Here is a 9,426-nt window from a genome sequence, read left to right as displayed (position 1 = left end):
CCTACATCCCATAATATACGTCAGTCTCAATACTGGAAGGTGGTCACTCCCCGTGCTAACTATTCTATGGGTACACTATCGTATATTTTGCCTAAACTTCTTAATGATCTGAATAAATGTGGAATTGATTTAGGTTGCACTACAGTTCACGAACTGCGCCACGTGATATGTCATGTTTTTGAACAAATCTAATATTTGATTTCCTTGTGATAATTTAAATCGAATCAATTTTGCGTTTGTCTTTTGTTAGATTCCTGTATGTTTCATGTATGCTCCTGTACTGCCTTGTAGAGGGGAGCGTGGGCTCTAGTCAAGCTGTTCAGCAGCTTTTACCCACGGTCCCTCCATCGTTTTGATGGAAATAAAGCTTGTTATTATTATTATTGTTATCTTAAAGTGATTCTACTACACTGGTTTTATAAGCAGCGGCGCACGGTCAATTTTTTCGCCCTCTGCGGCCATTTGTTGAACTTGAGAGTGTGCTACCCCTGGCGGGCCAACGCCCGGCACGCCAGCTAGCGCCGCTACTATAGTTCTGCCACGGTGCGCCAGGCGGCGACTCCATCCCACTGTCGCTGTGCTGCCTGCGGTCAATTATTATTTGTGTTTTCACTTGCTAGCGAGAGATGTCCCTAGCGTCGGCCGTGAGAAGTTGCGGCGCAAATTACGAATTCCTAACAAATGTTTTGTATTGTAAGCAGCTAATTAAAGTGCTGGGGGTAGTGGCGGATTAGAACTTTTTGTTGCACCATTACTGGCTGATGACGGTTGCTTAATGTTGAGACCACGAGGTTGCAAGATCTGTGGACTCTCTTTAGGCTCGGTTCGATCTGGAATGTCAGTGAATAGCCTAATTCTAAAACAAGTCGGAGCTCTCAATCAGCTTGGCTTATAACGAGGAAAGACAAAACGTAAAACCAGATGGTATTCTACTTGGTGTTAGGGGCGCGTACGTCATATCGAGGGCGTTCTGGGTCGATCCCCACCGGAGAAATTCTTGAGGTAAGGAGCAACATAAATCAGTGATGTGCATCCCCAGAAAACATCTTATATCCATTGTACTGTGGCAGCTTTTCGGTCATCCCAGCTGCTATAGGTGGCTCGCCAATAGGTCAAATTGGCTGCTGAGACGGTGATATGGCGATTTCGCAAGCGTGTGCATCTCGAGCTGCAAAGCACGACAGGCACTCTAGTTTCGCTGCAAACCGTACTTTCTAAAGAGACACAAAGGTCTGTAAATGAAGGCAAAGCTACGTTGAACGCTTGTCGCATCTTGTGCTGCGGCATCAAGTCCATTAAAGACGATTTTTGCAATGGGGAGCGCAGAAGCGGTGGGGAGAAAGGAGACCTGGACATGAAAGACGCTCGCTTTCGACTAAGTATATGTTCAGATATAGTGCCTAGAATATACTGGCTAGTGTGCCGTGCATCCGCTCTTTTCAATGGAGGAGTGTGGCGCCGCCTGCAATGAATGCCCATGGCGGCCGACAGAGGTCGCTGCCACACGGGTGGGTGCAGACTGCGCGTGTCGTCTGCTTCGCATATCAGTTTCGCAGCTTTGCGTCGGTATCTATGTTGGCGTTTTCAGTGTTATTACAGCGTTGCATGTTTGTTCTTGGTGTTGTCAAAGGGTGAGTGCGTCGCTGCTGTGTTCGTGTGCCTGTCATTACAAGAACTATGCGGCGGCGGTGAAAAAATGCCGTAGAGACAGTGCAAGGAGAGGAGCTGGAGGAGCTGCTTTGTGCCGTTGTGTCGAAGCGATTACCGCTCGAACAAAGGGCGTGTATCCTTGTTCACTCCACCACTGGTACGAAGCGGCAGCAGAATGGGCAAGAATGATCAGGAGAGTGGACAAAAGGCCGGTACCAACTGCTGTGGTTTGTGAAAAACATTTCGAAAACAGCTTAGTTCGACGCGCGTTCTCTATCACCGTGAATGGCGTTGTCCACGAGATTCCCCGCGATAAACCACGCCTGAAACCCTACGCTATACCCACGATATTTCCTGAGTATCCTAAGCATGCACCTTACTTTTCGTGAGTACCAGGGAAAAAAAAAACAAGAAAAAAGGAGCAGTAGTGCTTTGATCTACTATACTGTTCTGTTGAACGAAAGATCACTGCCGCAAATTCTTGACCACAGTGTGCAGGCTTCCTTTGCGTAAGCTGAAGCTAGTGCCGACGCTGCTTCACTATTGCAATACGCATTTTGACAATGGAGGCCTTGTCTATCTTTGTCAGACCTTGTCAACCGCTGTGAAGGCCGTGGAAGATGCTTTTACTGTGTTCTTTAGCAAAAACAAGTTAGATGTAGCGAGTCTAGCTGATTTTTCAGGTCAGCTGCAGACACTGGCCTTTCCCCAACTATAGGTCGCCCAGAGCATGAAAAACCAGCTTTGACAACACTTGTGAAGTTCTGTTTTCTTGAGGTTTCATTTTTTTAAAGGCATCAACAAAGAGAGGGAAGCGCAAAGGCAACGACAGAAGCTCTTTAAACTGCGTCACTACCACTAGATCTATCATCTTCATGTATGTACGCATTATCTCATCTAGGCCTGTCTTATATGCCCGCGTTTGACTGTTGTTACGCGAGAATAAAATATTTGTTACGCTTAAATTAAAGATCTGTTTCCCATTTTTGTTCACTTATATCAGACATAAAAAGAAATCTGCACGTGTGTACCAGGTATAAAAAAATGTATAGTACACAGAACACCGCGTGCAGTCCATTTTACAGGCAATTTTTTTTTACTTATTATCCTATCCTCGTGGCCCAATGGGCATTATTAGGAGATGGGTACATGGTTTACAAACAATCAAAAACATTCAAACCTATGAGGACAACAATAAGATAATAGGCAGTAATAGAAGCAAATAAAATAAAAAGAAAGTACAGTCCCAGACAACGCAAAGACATCCTGAGGTTGTCCGCAGGATGTGGAATTGCGGATATTTGAACATCCTCAGGCCATCCTAAAATGTCCTCAACTGATCCTACTTGGATCCATTTGTCCGTCCAAAGAACATACTGTGAACATTCTTTGGACATAATGCCAGGATCATCTCTGGACCATTCCAGTACCTTTCCAGGATGTGCCTATGCACATTTAAATAAGCCGTGAATGTGATTACATACTGGTACTGTACAATGGAATTACATGTGTAAATGTCACTGCCGACCCAAATCTATTTCTTTCCCCAAATCGCATACTGTGAACATTCTTTTGACATTCTGCCAGGACCATCTCCGGACCACTAAGGCATGTTTCCAAGACGTGCTCACGTCCACTTCTAAAGAATCCATGAATGTGATTATATGGTGGTGTTGTACCATGGAATCATTCGTGTAAATATCACTGCTGATCTACGCTTCAAATATCTCATGTACACATCACAACGCAATGCGTAACATACTTCTTTTTGCAAAAAGAAAGGCTCGCAAAAGCTTAAATATAAAATTTATTATAAAAAACATGAATACATAAGGCATCACTCTTAATGCGCGAAAAAATTGTCTTCCTGCTACAGCAATGCAAAAATGAGTAATAAACTGTAACTGACTAAAAATGACTAGAAAATGAGGAATTAAAATACAATCTTTAAATATTAGGAAAAGTAAAAATGAGTATTATAATGACGAAATTATCATTAAAACAGCAAAATGTGGAAAAAAAGTCCCCGTGCTGTGGTTGAAACATGCTGCACTTCAGTGAGGCCTGCGTTGTCACTCCAGCAGCTCTAGAAAAGACACACAATGAATCACAGATTCAGCGTCTCTGACTTACTTTTACAAGAGAAACAAGGGAAGCAAGTGAAAAGACATGCCAGTAACTTAACTTGGCAATTCAAGGTGTACTCTTCAATTAAAAGGGAGATTTCAGAAATTAACTCTCAATGAGGAGGAAGTAAAGGCATATACCTTCGTGAGAGAAGGTAAGGCGTGGAGATACAAAACACGAGAACCAGACAACACAAGTGCCGTTTGAGTTTTCTGGTTCTCTTCTTGTGTGTTCATGTCTATGCCTTACCTTCTGTCACAACGAACCCCTACCAAACTAACTAGTTCAACTTTCTGTAGTTCTAAGCATATACTATACTTATTTGATTATAAGGTGAGGGTGCAGTTGGGGCACCCAAGAAAAAAAACTAGTATGAACAATAATATAAGGTGACATACAGTAGCCGACGAATTATTGAGACCCATCGGCATTCGCTAGAAATACCAAAAAGCCCAGCGCCTCATCTTACTCCTGAGGTGTCGGCGGTGAAAGTTAGCAGAATAAACTGAATGACCAGTTGGGATTATATGCGGATGTTGCCTTATGGTGTAGTATCCTAGCAGTGTGGTGCGTGCTGCCACAGAAGCCACATTTGAAGGAGAAATTCACGTAAACCCACACTTCATCTTCATTATTAAATTTTATTTTCAAATACTAAGTATGGAATGTACACACAGAATACCATACTGGCTCACCTGCCAAAGCTTATTAGTTGCTACACCTCTCGCTGATGTCTAAAATTAGGATCACCAGAGATGTGGCACCGCTACCGCCATATTGAATAAGTCACTTAATCTATCAGCGTCGCATATAAGGTAAGGGGTAACTTCTAGACTGACGATTTCAGAAAAAATGCCCTGCCTTCTCCTCGAATAAATACGGCAAGTGGACACTTCATGCAAACAGAAGAGTACCAGCATAAAAAAACCTGTAGCCTGGATGCTTATCCCACTAAATAATGTTAAACTGCCCAACATAATCATGTTTCAGATTGTATTTTTAAGCACTTATCAGATCAGCTGCAGGAAAACCTTTGAATTATATTTAATAGTTAAATGTTATTAGGTGGAAACCTAAATTTAATAATTACGAGAACCTATCAGAAGAAATACTCACCTGTGACTTTTTCAGACTGTTTGTTATTCTTTCTAAGCTTCTCCCCAGCGTGTCTGAGCCACGTTTTTACAACGTCCTCAATTTCACTTCTTTTTACAGTTTCAAATGTGCACTTAACACTTTCTGCAACAATAAGGAGATGCTCTGTAGTTATCTTGACAGTCAGTCATGGCATAAAAGAGAGCAGGGTCGTAACAGAAAGGGTAACAAAAGATGAGTGGCTTGCAGTTTAGTTCACACAATTTAATGCTGTATATTAGCTGTCAATAAAAAATATTCCAGAATATACATTTAATTCAGTTATGTTACTTATCTGGCCATGATGGGAGGCAAAGGTTTATGAGCAGGCCAGTGATGAAATATTTTATATAGCAAGAGCAAATAGTGTCGGCTTAATAGTGGAGAAAGATTCAAACTTCACAACTTGCATGTTTCAGACATGTGGCTAGAAACCACACATGGCCTTTGAAGGTGTTGTGTGCACCCAGTGTAGCCCTCCTGATTATATTATCAGCCAACAGGTAGCACTTGTTTAATTTATATTACGCATGATGCACCTATGTGGTTCTTCACAGAAAGTGGCTCAATCGTACACATGCTCTCTTTAATGTGAGCTTATTTGGTATTCAGGCAATGTGCACACGCAGTTCTTGTCGAGACAAAATTAAAAAATGATTATAAGTCAATAGCAGAAGTACTCCTTAAAGGTGTAAGGCGTTGAAGGGCCTTAGAAAACTATCCTGGTGCACCACAGCAACCTGCTGATAGCTACATTATGTGTGTAGTTTAACGCTAGAAGTCCATTTCCCTGCAGGGTGAAGGGGAAGAAATTTGCCAAAAGCAGAAACAGGATACTGAAGTGTACTTACTATATATCAAGTCGCAGGTTGTCAACGACAAGAACTTCTTTCCTTTTTGTCCGAGCCAACTATATTGAACAGCCACTTCCTGGGTCATCAGGGCTTCAAGAATGCGACGCGTAGACAAACTAACATTTCTTCCTCCTAAGGCAGCGAGTTCCCGTACCTGGAATTTACAAGGTTTTATACCATTACAGGAATACCAACATTTCAAAGAACACTAAGCAATTTTTTATAGCAGGTGAATTTTCAAGCCACCCACTGAGTGAAAGCGAGTTTCAGGCTGCAGTGCAAGGTTCAATAAAACATGATTGCAGATTGTAAAGCATAAAGAATTCTAAACAAGATTTACATCTTATACCAAACATGCTACAAGTTTCTAGCATGGCACTATGTTTTCATCGGTGTTTTATACCTCAGAGGTCAGCGCTTAGTATCTCACAAAAAAGTTCAATGCAATTCCAAATGACAGGCAAAGTAGTAGTCTTGTTTTATTTCATTTATGCACTTAAGCACTACAATGGCACTGCAAAAACCTTTAACATCATTGCTATACCCTTTTCAGTCTGACTGTCCACACCCATGGACAACTTTCATCCTTCTCATAAATAAACCGGAAGTGATAGGCTAATATATTTGGTGTAATGGAAAACCGAGTGCAGGTGGCAGCATATGTCAAGCGTGTAATCCTTTTGTAGCAACCAGCTTTTCAGACGATTGAAACTTTGTACATTATGTACTGCTGTACCATCAATGACAAAAATTATGAATGTGCAGTACATTTTAAATGCCACTAGATATGTAGTCATGCAAATACATAGTGGCATGTAGAAGCTTTCTAGTGGTAATGCCACTAGAAAACTGTAGAAAAGGGCTCATTGTCCACGCACACGAGTTGCTGATATGAGTAATTGCTCACACTATCTGTTCAAGGAAACAACCATTTTCAGGTTTGCAAAAGACCAGTTGACATAAATACTGACTTTGAAAAGTACTGTGTTATGTTGGATCTGAGGAATATACAAGTACACTGTTCACAAAATTAGTCCCTTAAGATATGGCTATTATACATTACATTTTGTTTTTTAAGTGCAAAACGCCAGGTACATTTCACGCTTGTATATTTTCAATATTTATTCCCCGTGATGTTATGTAATATGTAACCCCCTATGTAATGCCTGTAAAAGGGCCTTTGAGTACATGAAGAAAAAAAAAACGTTTTTCTACCTGGAATTAAGAAATGCAGCGCACATAAAACCTTCTACATATACAAGCAAGGATACTTGCTTATTTCATACATAGAAACCTGGAAAAGTTTACCGTGAGATATGTCAGTCAACCTCACGCTTATCAAATTCGTGTATAACAATACTCCACTAAAAACACTTACCAACTTTGACTTCATTGCATCACTTTCTGAGAGGCCTTGATGAAACAGTTCGAACTCCGTGATGTCACAAAATGGTTTTTCTAACAAATCTGCTTCAGGCTGCAGTTGTTGGTCACAAAGCTTTGCTTTTATTACGTCTAGTTGGCTTCCCAGGTGCTCGACTCTCAAGATAACCGTTTGTAGAAGCCTGTTGACCTGCTTAATGCCTGAAATTCACGAAGAAAATGTGTGAGGACACTCTGGCTGATCAGTTAATATTCATGCAGTTGTCAGGTTTCGTTTGGTTTGTTTAGTGTGATGCAGTCCTTCATTGATAAACAAAGAACTAGCTTGTAGCCAACTGTCAAAATCAGTTGACTGGTGTGGAACTTCAGCACAGTATAGTCACCCATCCTTCATTCTTGCCAAGCCCACAAGAGTGGTTGTTTTGCTATTAAAAGAGCATCAATAAAAAAATAGAATTTAATAAGCGTCTTTAGTGCCCCTTTGCTATATTGAGTTCATTGGTTGGGCTCTGGGAACCCAAAAACATTGCTCTGCCAAGCATTCTGTCCACTTTTTGTCAAAACCCGCACAGTGGTGGCACTACAGCTATAAGCTATGCGAAAAACAGTGTCAAAAGGTAGCACAGGCAAGTTTTTTTCATAGGAAAATCCGATTAAATTTGCCAAACCATTTTCCTTACTGAAATGCAGCAAATATTTCAATCAGGAATTGCCGTGCTACCAATTATAATGGCAGCATATGTAAAAAGAGGTGGTACTGTATTGTTAAAGTCGCAGTGCCAATCATGTTTCGTGTTAACATCATGAAAAATGAGGAAAGGCTCTGATGTTGCATCGGTGTCACACGGCCACTTTTCATTATGACTTGAGCCCGATCCTGATAGAAATTCTCAACCACAATTGACTCCCTCCTGCAATATTGCAGGAAGGAGCCAATCACAAGAGCCAATCACAACCAAGAAATTCGGTAATGATGGAAAGTGTGCTGTGCAATACTACCATTACTGCACACAATGCAGTCCAAAACATTTCTGGTTATTGAACAGCTCCTCTGCCCAAAGTAAACCAAAAGGGAGCAAACTTTCTGCTTGGGCATCTGGTCTACATTGCGACTTTATTGCATCAAACAAAATATGTTGACGTTCATACACTAGTCAATAAGCAGCAGTCAACAAGTTAACGGAGTACACAAATGGTGCTCTAGGCCATAGTAACATTAATCCGAGCCCCAAAGAGCAACTAGCTCCCTTAAGAGGAAGCTTAGCTCGAAGGCTCCTATCTAAATACCTGGGAAAGGAGAAATCGATTTTCTCGGAAACCACTGCACCATATTTGATGAGGTTTGTTACATCGAAAAGAAAAAGGATCTAGTGACTGTTGCGAATTTTTATTTGTCGTCAATTTGTTAAATAAAAATTGGCAAAAAACGCAAATTCTCAGAAATGAAACTATGATGTTTTTTGTAACTCAGAAATAAAAAATGATATCACAGTTCTGTTTATTAAACCTAATAGTCCATCTAAAGTGGACAAAATTTCTAAGCAACAAATTCATATATTTACACATGGAAAGCAATGATGAACATCTAGAAAAATAATCTATTGATGTAGCTCAAGTTTCCTTAAAGGTTGTGCAGGGCCTTCCTAGAGCATCTAGACCATGGTTTGCATCACTGTCTTGCTTACAATTTGCTCCGTTCACTCTGAATGCATGACTCTAGACAACTTGGAAGATTACTCAATCCTCTAACGCATGAAACCTCTGGCTTAATATGAATTCTTAAATGCTTACCATCATCTGAAATAGGTGCAACAGACTGACTTGAATGCCACTTCTCATTGTTGCACTATGTATTTCCCATTTGGCTTGCTCCTTCGCACGAAAAAAAAAGAAAAATACATAATCATGTTCACCAGCAGGCCTTTAGGGTGTGTTACTGCTGAGCAGTGCTTGTGAAAGGAAGCCAGGTGTGTTACAAGACAACGTTTTACACATTTTGGCTACAACTTCAAGAGGTTCTGTAAGAAAGAAAACAGACAATGCTAGATTACATACTTTTCATCAAAGAGTGAGCTGTGAACGATCTTTTAATGCCTGATGATTCTTGCATTGCATCTTGTTCACCTCCAGACTCAGCCTCACCCTCAGATTCTGAAGTCTCGCTAGCACACATTTGTGCACATTGCACTGCGCCTTGATCACCTAAAAAAAGGAGAGGAAACAAACCGACTCATGTAAATGACTGACAAGCATCAAATAATGTAGCAAGCAAATCATA

General features: G+C 40.9%; 1 long non-coding RNA gene across 1 annotated transcript; it reads right to left on the bottom strand.

The window, feature by feature from the left end:
- Nucleotides 1-3,439: 3,439 nt before the first annotated feature.
- Nucleotides 3,440-7,305, bottom strand: LOC135916664 (uncharacterized). Its single transcript, XR_011514228.1, has 4 exons — nucleotides 7,144-7,305; nucleotides 5,763-5,919; nucleotides 4,894-5,016; nucleotides 3,440-3,736 (listed from the first exon to the last, which is right to left on the bottom strand). It is a non-coding gene; the product is annotated as an uncharacterized lncRNA (long non-coding RNA).
- Between the last annotated feature and the right edge of the window lie 2,121 nt (nucleotides 7,306-9,426).

This window comes from Dermacentor albipictus, chromosome 4 (assembly GCF_038994185.2).
Source record: "Dermacentor albipictus isolate Rhodes 1998 colony chromosome 4, USDA_Dalb.pri_finalv2, whole genome shotgun sequence".
In the NCBI taxonomy this organism is placed as follows: Eukaryota; Metazoa; Arthropoda; class Arachnida; order Ixodida; family Ixodidae; genus Dermacentor; species Dermacentor albipictus.
The sequence above is the reverse complement of the archived record's forward strand: the minus strand, read 5'-3'. Positions and strand labels throughout refer to the sequence as shown.